The sequence below is a fragment of the Ochotona curzoniae genome, unplaced genomic scaffold, assembly GCF_017591425.1.
Source record: "Ochotona curzoniae isolate NIBS_2020 unplaced genomic scaffold, NIBS_Ocur_1.0 contig_64, whole genome shotgun sequence".
NCBI lineage: Eukaryota > Metazoa > Chordata > Mammalia > Lagomorpha > Ochotonidae > Ochotona > Ochotona curzoniae.
In genome coordinates this window covers 28,497,196-28,510,395 of record NW_024466502.1, presented here as the reverse complement: position 1 = coordinate 28,510,395, position 13,200 = coordinate 28,497,196, and positions in this window count along the sequence as shown.

The window sequence follows — 13,200 nt, the reverse complement described above, 5'->3', positions numbered from 1 at the left end:
TAATAAGCTGCAACAGAAATCAAAGGAAAACTTGAAGAGCTTCTTACACATAGTTGGGCATTTTAATAAATAATAATAAATAAGGCAACCTAAACACATTATTTCCAAGAAAGTAAAATATCACTACACGGCTCTTTAAATATTGATTTATGTTACAAAGCTGGAGTGCAATCCCTTGTACCCCTTTTTTTTCTTAGTGTTCAGTGTTAAAAAGAAAAAAAAATACAACAGGAAAGCTCTTTAAAGAAACAGTGGTGACAGATCATTTTTATCCAAGTATGGAATCAAGGAAGTAGCTCCCTTAGGGAATAAAACAGTACACAAAATCACACATCATCAACAAGACAGGAAAACTTTCCATCAGAGGCAATGTAGCAGTCTGAAGTATTAAGTGACTTCTATAGAAAATTAATGATTCAGGGATTTTCTAACTTGAAAAAATTTTGATTTGTGTAACGTAAAATAACATACACTGTATAATGTAATCTTGCTGTAGCATTCACTTTTCATCAATTAATGTCTATCATTAAAATTATAACATGAACTTTAGCTTTTGTTATTTTGAAATTACATTTCACATGTTCTTTTTCTCTTCAGTAATTTTATTGTTCTAACATTATACAAGTTATCTATTTGAAGTTTGGTATTATACATGCCTCAAAGAGATACAAGACTGAGTTTTGATGTTAAGAAACAGAAACTGAAAGTATTGTCACATTTAGCAAAAAAGTGTTACTCATGTTGAAAAATGTAGTAACTTTAAAACACTACCACCACCAATTAATTAGACATAATTAACCTTTGTACATTTATTAATCAGTGTAAAATAGCTAGGTTTCACACACTATTCTGAATGACAATTTTCACATAAAAGTTATTTAAATTATGTAAGAAAGGTAAATCAGGATAAAGTCTGGAGGTGCTTGAGGATTCATCATCGTAAACAAATATAAATGTCTTTGCATCAATATTCAATCTAACATGGATTCTATCTGGATTTTAAATATGCTGTACTGAAAGTTTCTCCAACTGAGTTATTGAAGCAATGCAAAGTAGATTCAAATCTAACGTGTTACTGGCTGAAAACCTTCTCAGCTTTAGCAATCATTTTAGGAATGAACTCAAGTGTATGCTTATTTAGGAACAGCAATTTTGATTCCCCTGAATCTTTTTGAAAGCCCTTCTATAAATGTCACAATGTGTCTACATAAACATACTCACATGCTCCATTTTCTAAGCTCAGACAGAGTCAGGGCTGCTCTGGTTTTTTTTTGTTTGTTTTTTAAAGATTATTTATTTTTATTGGAAAGTCACATACATAGAAAGGAGATGAGACAGAGGAGATGCTCCCACATGGGTGCAGCGTCCCAAGGTTTTGGTTCATCCCTGACTTATTCCCAGACCACAAGCAGGGAGCTGGATGGGAAGCAGGGCCACCAAGATTAGAACTGGTACCCACATGAGATCCTTGTGCGTGCAAGGCGAGGACCTTAGCCACTAGGCTATCGCACCAGGCCCTCTGCTGTGTTTTTATAGTTAAACTTCAAGGAATGTTTCTGTAAATACTACTGGTAAATGTAATTTAGATTTGGGTGTATCAATTGAAAATATACATAATTCTGAGTATGTACACTAAATGGACATAATTATATGTCTCTTTTTTTCCTGTAAATGTTGGAAATATGCTAGTAAAAAACACTAATGTCAAGTCATCCCATATTATATCAAGGGTTTTTATTTCTGAAAACAAACGTAGTCTGTTCAGGATCTATTAACTCTCCCTACATTGTAATTATATTTAATGTCAGGTAGCAGTCAGTAACTATTTAATAAGTATCCGTATGTGTTAGTTGATCTTTGGTGGTTATTTTACCCAACCTCTTTGGTTTATTTGACCTTCTTTCCTTTTTAGATCTGCCAATACATATGTGAACTTGATAATTTCTCATATGAATTACTGAGTTAATTACATGAACGCATGGATCCAAAATACTTAGGAGAGCTACTCCTATTAATGAATGTATCAGTTCTTGCTTGTCTTTTTATTTTCCAAAATTACAGGCAGAATGCTGAGGATGGTTTGAGAAAATCCATTGTCTTGGCTTTTGTTCTCCTCCTGTCTAGTTTATCTGATGACACATAAAAGTATGGAACAGGGCCTAGCATGATGGCTCAGTGGCTAAATCCTTGTCTTGCAAGCACTGACACCCCATATGGGTGCCAGTTCACGACCCACATGCTCCACTTCCGTTCCAGCTCCCTGTTTATGGTCTGGAAAAGCAGCTGAGGATTGTCCCAAGTCTTGGGATCCCACATCTATGTGGGAAACCCGGAAAAAGCTCCTGGCTCGTGGCTACAGACTGGCTCAGCTCTGGCTATTGATGCCATTGGGGAGTGAAACAGTGGATGGAAGATCTTTCTCTCTCTTTTACTCCTCCTTTGTAAGTTTGATTTGCTTTTATAATAAAAATTATAAATATTTAAAAGTATGAAGTAATTAGGTATTCTCTTGCTTTGTTTATAGAAATATTTGTGAAGCAAGACAATATATAGATATAGATATGACAGATATATTTACATATATATTTATATCTATATTGCCTTTCAGGGATATTAAGGCATGGGAATATCTTGCTTTCCTATCTTGTATGACTTCGGAATTGATTTTTTTGCCTGCTAATTTTTTTGTTTATAAAATATAAAACTTTCCCCATGAAAGAAGGTTATTTCATTATATTTCAGATGATATTAAATATTTCTTGTATTACTGTTTTAATGCTTTTTCTGAAATTTTCACACTGTAGTCAAAATAAAATTGCAAAATTATTATTTAAAAAATAGAAATTTTAAGTTATTTGAAAAGAATTAATATCAAGGTAATCATGGGTAAAGCAATAGATATTTAAAAGACTGTTATAAGCATTGCTACAATTATGTTATTTCTGTTGAGAAAAACTGAAAATGCTCTCAATACTTCTAGGTTATTCTGAATGTATTTTGTGGATGGCATGTTATTACGTCTTAGCTGTTTTGGGACATGGGCTTTTGCTAACTTGAAAATATTTTCTCATGTCAGATTCATATACGCTCAGTGTCAAAGCATATCTACTAAATCTTTATACTTACATGTATCTGATTATTACTAGATCTTCTTAAAATCCAGAGAAAAGAAGATTCAGTTTTAAAAGCTAACTCAGCTTGCCTGTGTTTTTCTCACTATTTCTACCAATCAAAATGCTTATTGACCCTAGTCCCAAAAGCATTATTTGCCAGCTCAGAGGGGAACTAACCAACTCCAATTTTTGTATGTACAGTCACCTGTTTCCTATCATGTTAATGCAGCTGTTAGCCAAAAGTAATAAAGAAACTCTCTCTTTTCCTAGAACAGAGGACACAAGGAACGTGTTGCCTACAAGAATATGGTACAGTCCGAAAAAGAAAAATTGTAAACCCAAAAATCATAGTACTTTGTGTCGTACTTGAAGCTGGGGCACTCCTTAAGTTTTAGTACGTAATGTCCAGGAAAAAGAAAAATGAAGAAGGAGTATGATAGGGCAAAAGAAATTACTACTTTGTAGACTACATTCTTTAAGTTTAAATCAAGTGTTAGACAATTATTTAATTAAATCCTTACAAAAATTTTGCTAGATGGGCATAATGAAATACACCAAATATAAAAATCTAAAACACCACTGCTCACTTGTATGTTCATTTGCTGTCTTAGAGTTACTTCCATAGTTATGTGTTTTCTTTTTCTACTTTTATGTTGATTTAGAAAAGTAGATGAAGACAAATTTTTTGTGGGTGGGAATTATTATGAATTTATTTGCCTGAAAAAGAAGAGAGGACTCTAGTAATCTCAAAAATATAGCTTGCTACTAATATTTGTATGTGGATGTTATTATAGAGTACTGTACAGTTGAGTAACTTATAAAGAAAAAAAAAATGATTCCCTCCACTGTTTTGGAGGTAGGGATGTCTACATTTGGTTTAGAGCTGTTGTGTTTGTTCCATATGACAGAAGATCAGAATTGAAAAACATAACATCAATTCATCACATTTAACAGTCATTTTTTAATATGAAGGCTTTAATCTATTTAGGAGTGCAAGATCTCCATGACATAACATTTAATGACATAAACATCTCCCAAAGATCCTAACAGCGTGCAATGGAAAAATTGGGGGAGTACATGTTGACCATCACAATGTGTGTTTTTCCCTCTCAATGCTGTGAACATCAGCAAAGCAAAATGAATTCATTGCTAAAAAGTTTTAAAAGTATATTGTTTTCAAGTTGATGTGTGTGTCTGTGTGTGTGTGTGCATGTAGGTGAAAGAGAGAAGGTTTTAGCAAAACAAAAGCACTTTCTTATAGGAATGTTGAGTGCAATAATTTCTAGTAATATGAGGATTATTTTGCTGGATTAGATTGATTCCAGAGAGCAGACAATGTGTCATTTGATTCTGAATCCTTATTGCTTAACAGTGCCTGTCAGTACATTAGAAATCAGTAAGCATTTGTATCTTGTTATTTAGAGTAAGAGCAGACAGAGCTATAATACTCAATAGTTCTTGGGATGCGTCAGTACTATCATTTACATTCTGTAAGGGCTCTAAATCACTCAAGAAACATTCAGAATACATTATGCATACTCATCTTAATAAAGAGGGAATGCTATATGCAATCTATTTAATAAGATTCCATATTGCAATTATAATAATTTTTCAAAAGTCGTTGAAATTCAAAATATCACATTGAAAGTCCCATTCATCTATTTTCTCATCCTTTATTCAAGTGCATTTCTTATTGAGCAGTTACTTTGTGCTGATCTATGTTCAATAGGATATTAAATTTCACGATAAATCTGTTTTTTAGATCTTTTTTTAGATCAAATCTACACCCTTCTGACCTTCTATTCAGAAGCATGTATACAAACAAATCAATACTTAGTGAATGTTTTGATGGAAAATGGGTGCACTTTTTGTAGTGTGAAGAGTCAGGATCCACTGATAATACAGCACCAATGCAGTTTTCTAAGGAAAGGAAGGCAAATTAGTATCCCAGATACACATTGTATAAAATACACAATGTTTAAAACATACAATGCTTAATATATACCAGAAATCATACACTGTATGCTGAATGTGAAGTTAATAGATTTTGAGCATGATAATAGGACAATATTTGGGCTATTGATGGTTGGATAGTTCCCCTTCCCCTTATTTTTCCAATTTCTCTCATCACATTATCCCATATTACTATGCATAAATTCTGTGCATATAATTAACTTTGGCCTTAGGGTATTAGGCTAGCGCATGCTGAATTTTCCATCATATCATTCTGAGTGATAATCTCCAGAGTTTATAAAATTTCAATATTGAAGGGAATAATTAAAACAAAACATTAGTTCTGACAACATATATTTTATTGTTTTGATAAATTTTCATGAGCACTATTTGAGTGCTAAAACGTAGTGAATATACAAAACTGCACAAAACTCAGTAGATGCAAAACCTTGTAAGCAAATTATAGAACACTAAACATTAGAATAGCTACTAACAAAATACTAGTGGTAATGTAACATAGCCATGTGCAATATGACATGGGAGCAAAACAACAAAGTGACTGCTGACTTATAAAACAGAATATGTGCCTAGAAATGCAAAACAGTCATAAATATTTACAAGATGTCTTACATAAGATGTTTAAACTGTAGCATTGGTGAACTATTCCACACATCCATCCTCGTAGTGGGTCACTGATTATACAGCAACTTCACAGGCTTTGAAATCAAATCATGTCTCAAATCCCTCTTGGTACCATGCTGGCTCTCTGACTTTGGGCAATGTACTTGATTTCTTTGAGTTTCAGATTCCTCATTTATAAAATGAAAGTTAATGAGAGAGGCTTAATGCATTAACTTTTTATGGATTATGTAAGATAAATCTGGCTAAAAATCTAGCATGGTGTTCCTCCCTAAATAAATGTTCTGATATGCAACAACTAATACTTAGAATATGCACATAAAACAAGCCATAAACTTTACCAGAGAGATTAGCATACTGGATAATGACAGAGGCACACAGCATGTATCTTTATGCCCAAAAAATAGAACTCTAATGCTTACTTTTAATTATACTCTTATGTTACCTTACTTTATTTTCTTATATTTTCTTCATGTGTAATGCCATATCAGAAAATTAAACCTATAACAGTGAAATGAATGACTACGCCATAATAACTTGGACTGTAAGAAGGGAGAAAAGGAAGGGTCCGTGTGTGTAGACAATCTATCTTTCTATATAGCTATCATTGATTTACTTCAAAATGAGGAGAAAAGAGAGAGGCAGAGGGGGGGAAAGGAGTCTTTGACCCATTGCTCACCCTGCAAATGGGACAGGGGCAAGGCTGAAGTTAGGAGCCAAAACACCATCTGGATCTCCCATGAAGGAACTGGAAGTGAAAATATGTGAGCCACTGTCTACTTCTTTCCAGGTACATTAGGCAGAAAGTTGAATTGTTAATGGGCTCAAACTGCATGCCGATATGGAAAAAAAAGACCTGCTGAATGATGGCTTAACCTAACGGGCCTCAATGCCTCACCACACAGAGTATTACTTCTGCTTGAATACAATATTTTTCCTCTACAGAAACTAAGAATTTTGAATCTGCATGACAAAAATTATGACTCAATATTTTTATCCGAGGAATTGACAATAGTCACATAAGCCTTCATGTTAAGTATTCTATTCTAAAATTGTTTTAGATAGGAAAGTGTGTAATATAAAAGCTTTAGTTCACTTTAAAAGCTAATTTTGCTCTCTTGTATGAGTTGTGAGAACAATGAGAAGGTAGTGGATAAATAATTTAGAGTTTACAAACGTGATTTTTGCATTAGGTATGAAGATTTTAAAGGAAAATATGTTGCACCAGGTAAATCCTGATATGAAAGAGAAGCAACAAGTTTACCAAGTTATAGAACCAACTTACTTATAGTTATTGAATTAGGCATATCAAATGATATTATGATTTTAAATGCCAGACATGAAGCATTATAAAATGATAATTACGTTTTATTTATAGTACAATTGAGTTCAGGGAAAATCACTTTGTATTAGGACCTGGCACTGTAGCCTAGTGGCTAAGATTCTTGCCTTGCATGTACCAGGATCCCTTATGGGCACCAGTTCCTGTCCCAGCTGCTGCTCTTTCCTTCCAGTTCCCTGTTTGTGGTCTGGAAAAGCAGTAGAGGTGACTAAAAATCTTGGGAAGGGTCCCTGCATGTACATGAGAGACCTAGAAGAAGCTCCTGGCTCCTGGCTTTAGATTAATTCAGCTCTAGCCCTGTGGTCACGTGGGGAGTGAACCAGTGGATGGAAGACCTTTCTCTGTTTCTTTTTCTCTCCATATATCCATTTTGCCTATCCAATATTTTTTCATGAAGTAAAAGTATGCATGCTTCTGAATGTTATTTCTATAATGTTATTTCTATAATGAACTACTGCTTTAATTCACAGAATTATACAGTTTAAAACTTTCCTTTGATTACCAACATAGCAAGTTTGTGAAGTTTCATTGATTAAGTTGTGATCTAATGTGACAAATCTGCACTTCTCCATGAGCTTGGCAAATCCATGCCAAAGTCTTCTCATGCCTAAAAGTGTCTAGCTCTGCAGAGCTGGCTGAAAAACTGGCTATTTGAATAAATCACTAAATTACTACTGAGAATTGTGCTCATCTGTGTACATTCAAGGAAGTAGGGACATCGTTTTTGAAGAACTACCAAGGAAAGATTTTAAATGATAAGCAACGAACAAAATAATATATCTCAAAAGCTGTTATATTTCTGATAACCTAAATATAGCTCTTGATGTGATTTTCCATAAGTATTTCACATACCCATTTCTAAAATTTCAAAAACAAAACTCAGAAATTCTTAGTATTCACGCAATCCCCTTGGCTTCTGGCCAGTTCTGCTTGACTCTACGTTATTGGCTAACAGAAAATATTACAGGGCACAAGGATTTCTGTATAAGTTTGATTCATATGCAACAATAACATCTAAAATGGCCACTTAAATCCATGTAGTAGCACAATCTGCAAAATCATTTCAGAACCTCCTTTTGTTTACTGTGGGGAGTGACCTCTAACATAGCTACAAAATAAAACATGACGTGAGGGAATTGTTGCCTGCTATGTTTACATGCACAAGTATGTACAGTCATGGAGTTTTCAGGGATAGAATTCATAGATACAGGTTATTATTATTTAAGTTAGAAACCTGTAGCTAGAACATTCATTTTAGACTGAGTAAACTAGTTTATGTGCAAATAGAAGCTTAAAGCATTCAAGGTGTATAATTTTTATAATTAATGTGGCACCAACTTACAAGAGACACCACAAGCACAACTTTTCTTGCTTAAATCTGGCAGTATTTTGCTGTTATTAGCACGTAGCCCCCTCTAATAAATTGCTTTCAGTAGGAAGTACAACAAAATGATAAGGGAATTTAAAGAGATAAAGAGGTCTGATGATATCAGAAAGATGCATGGAAATTACAATGTAAAAAAAACCCACAATAAATTTATCAAGAGAGACATAGTGATAACCATCAGTAGAAGAAACTATTAAATGCATTTGTTACAATTAGATCGTGGCTATCCAATATTGATATCATTTAATTGCTATGAATAATTTTATCTATTGAATGGAAACAAATAAATATCAATACTGAAATCAAAACAGAACAAGTATTTGTTCACTATTTGCTATGGGCTTTTACCTATTCCCTGTGAAGTGAGCTTAGCATAGTGTGTACTGAGCTTACCATATATGTATGTATGCATTCTCTATGCAACCAAAATAGCTGAAAAAATTGGCCACATCAAATGGCGAGTTTGAAGCCATGGCAAATGACATTGCGTGCACACACACACACAGACACACACACACACACACCTCTGTTTAGAGTAGATTTCAGAGAAGTTTTCCACATATGATTATTGCTAAAGTACATGCAAAATACACAAGGAGTTGATAGTATATGGATTAAGAGAGGGCAAACCAAGGAAAGAGAGAATCTTAAAAAAGTCAGAATAAATCCATCAACATAAGAGCAAGACAAATAGCAATGTAGAGGAGAATGAGAGAAAGAGGGAAGGGAATCTGATGATGGCCACTGTTGGTGAGCATGTTACAATTCATTGTATGGATCTTTAAGATATTATTTTTTCAATGTATTTATTTACTTGAAGGTACTGCAATAGAAACAGACAAAGAAAGGACATAAAGTATAAAGTAGTATTTTAAGAAAGACAACCTAGGTTGGATGGGAAGAATACACTGAAGCCAAAATAGCACATACATAAATACTTGTACATTCATACAAACATGGATGCAAACCTGACTCAAGAAAATTGTTCTCCAATGGAAAGACAATAATATAGTCAGAGTTCACTCAGTAGTACAGTTTCCAAGTAAGAGGATATAAGGCATCAATACTTGTTGTCAAACACAGGTAGTTTATGTTAGGAATTGTTGAGTCAGATTTGTGTTTATTACATAAATAAATCAGTATTGAAATCTGTATTTTAAAAAGTGCTTTCATATACGTTACCTCACTTTATATGTTAGGCTGGATCATGAAAATTGGGCTGTACAATGTGATTATAAAGCCAAGCTCAGGGATGAGTAAAAGATGTCATGACAAAAAAGAAGAGAACGAAAGAAATGCCTATACAGACAACTCGGATCAAAAGGGTGTCTGATATAATAAATGAATTAAAAGGAAAGCAGCAACATATATTTTCATACATTTCAAATATAGAAGATACTCAGCAAAGATGAATCCAGTATTTCTATAAATTTAAATGGCACATGTTACATACACCCTTCAATAAATAAGCTATGAAACTTTAAGATTTTAGAAGAAAACACAGAAAGTAGCTATTGCTGCTGTTTGCTTATTAGAATACTGCACTGATGTTTGAAAGTTGCACCCCTTCAAGTTCACTTCAAAGAATAATCATATGCTTTGCAGTCTTTGACAACTTCATATTATATGATTGATTGAAAGTGAAATAATGGAGTATTGACATTATCCAAATATGTTTTCATTGTACATAATCATCAGAGTGAATCTTAAGATTGACTGTGAAGAATATTCAGTTCCCTTTATTATGAGAAATATTTCAAAAACGTAAGATTAAAACAAATAAATTGTTTTGTTTTAAAAAATGAGAAAATTAACATATGTGTCATATTAACATCCTGTGGCCTGGGAAGGAAAGCCACCACGTGAAGCCGAAGGTCAGGTGGTGAAAATCCGTGATACTGACTAGGAAAGTGAGACAGACCAGAATCTGAAAACAGGATACAAGTTGCAAGTCTTTGGGTAGTGTTAGTCCAAATATATAACGTATCTTCAAAACGCCAAGAAAAACTCATAATATAAAAAAATACTATACATAGATTTCAAAATAATATAAGGAAAAAGAAAAGAAACTGTTAATTTAGTTTTACCACAAGCCTTTTGAAGTACCCTCATATTATTTTCAAATCCGTAATACATTCTTATATAATGAGTAATGCAGAATGAAAAGAGACATCTAGAGATAAAGGGGTTTTTTGGAAATAGAAAATCCTCATCATAAAGATTTAACTGAGTGTCTAAGGATGGTACCAATGATACTGGTTTGTTGAGTTATTGTTGTTATTTAAGATGAAAATGTATAAGGGATATATGATTTTGGAATCACTTATAATTTGAAATTTAATCACTGAACTGTCATGTAAGACTGTGTTAAATAGAGGATTTAGACATTTGAAAATGAGATTTTCCTTGATGAAATACAAACAAGACTGAATTTATTTTGTTAATTTAGTTTGTAAGTCGTAGATTCAGAACTACAATGTTAAATTCAGTAAAACGCACTTGTTATTGACTTTCATGTCATTTTTGCTCATATGACTTTCTTATCATTTAAAGGGGACATAAATAACATATATTCCGATATTATTTCCTTCTTTTGTGCAATAAAAAAAAAAAAAACACCATTGCTTCCATTGGAAGCCTTGCTGTGTAGTCTCAGCGTTTTCCTTTCCAAGACACTAAATAATTAAAGTTTCTGGCTTCATATTTTGTACAACCCTATTCTGGGATGCTTTGGTAGAGTTCACATCCCACTGCAAAAAGAAAAAAAAAAAAACAACTAAATCTGTAACAATAGATCAGTCAACAATGCCATGAGGATTTAATTATTGCATAGTAAAATTAAGCAAACAAGAATCAGGAGAATGTTGAAGGGGATTAAAAAATTAATATTGTTAGGAAAAACCTGTATGATTAAGATAGCATCTGAAAGGAAGGTTGAATGTGGACATGTGTAGGTAGAAAGGCAGTTTGCAGTTATCTGGACAACAGCCATACAGGTGTCAGAAAACAAGCCAAAAGCTCTCTGGGTCCACTTAGCAACAATCAATGGCAGGGAATAATAATTCAATCAATGACTTCACTGTAATCCTTAGTGATAGTGGTTGCTATTGCCTTTTGTTCTCTTTTCCCTCTGGAATCTTCCTTACATGTCATACCACTTTAGTCTTCATTTTCCTTAACCAATATCAAGCTGAAGATACCCGTGTGTGTCTGCTATCTATCTATACAAATGATGGTCTAACTTAAAAAAAAATAAATCTTCAGGCTTTTGGCAGTGTTTAAGACACTGCTTACGATCCTGCCACCTCATTTATGAGTGTCTGAGTTTAAGTCTCAGGTCTGTTTCCTAAAGCAGCTTCCTGCTAACAGACATCATGGGAAACAACAGGTGCTAGATCAAGCAGTTGGGTCCCAGCCTCCCATACTGGACACCTAAACCAGGTTCCTAGCTCCCTGCTGGGCGTAGCTTGGCTTACTGCTGGCTGTTTAAAGACATTTGAGGAGTGAAGAGCCTGATGGAAAATATATTGCTCTTTCTCTCGAGTTAGAACTTAATGAAGTTCTGTGCCAATGGCATAGCAGGAAGCCCACTGGCTGCTCAGGACATGTTTGTATAGATTTGCTGTTTGGGCTTGCAGAGGTCTGGCAATGGCACAAGTGAGGGCACGCAGGGGCCTGGGTCTACCGTCCAGGATTGGTGATCTGAACGTGGAGTGCATGTGTCAGAGCTAGGCATCCATAGTGGAGCAGGGGATGGCTGGTTCAGATTCATATGCTAGACGTGGCAGCTCACTGGGGCCTAATGAGGACATCTGGTTCCATAGCAGAGGAAGGAGGAGAGGGCAGAAGAAATTGGACAGCTACCAATGGACATTGGAAGAGTTTCTCACCCTTGGATCGGCAATATCGACAACATGTCAAAATTAGCTGATCTATTTGGGCAGACCCCTCGGAGTATGTACGACTTTGATGACCCTGCATCAGGAGACCGTTCCACATCCCTGAATACTGGGGCGATTGGGAGGCTGGATAGGGCTACTTCCCCTATCTTCCCGCTCCCCCCGACACAGGAAAAAAAAATAGAAAATTTGGAAACAATGATCACACTTACTTTTCCCTTAACCTTGATTCTTCCCACCCTGACCAACTGTGTACACCTCATTAAAAATTTTTTTTAAAGTTTCAAATTATTTGCTACAATTTAAAATTCCTCTACATGTACCTATTTGACTATTTTTCTGGCTTTCTGACTTCACCCTACCTTCAATAATCAGCCTTATTTGAAGATATGTCCTGTTTCAGCTCTTTTTAAAAAAACTACATACCTTTTATTCATTTCTCTTAGAATTCCCCTTATGAAATTCTGTAAGTTATACAGACTTTCTTCATCATGAAACACATAGGATATAACTCAAAATTATCCTCATTTTCTCAAACTACATTTTCTAACTCATTACATTTGTATTTCCTTTCTGCTTTTTGCCAATTAAAGTGCACATAAAAGAAGAGACAATAGACAATAAGTCCCCTGTGTTCCTTCATCCAAACTTCATCACCTGTTTATTTATCAACAATTGTTTTTAATCTCTATTGCCATCACACACCTTCTGTTATAACTTCTTTGAAGCAAATTCCACACCCAATATACGTCTAAAAGAATAAGGACTCTTCTTCAGAACATCACAAAGTAATGTTCAACCAAACTAACAATAATTTCATAAATTTAGCAAGTATTTACCAAGCATGCAAATTTGTTCAACTTATGC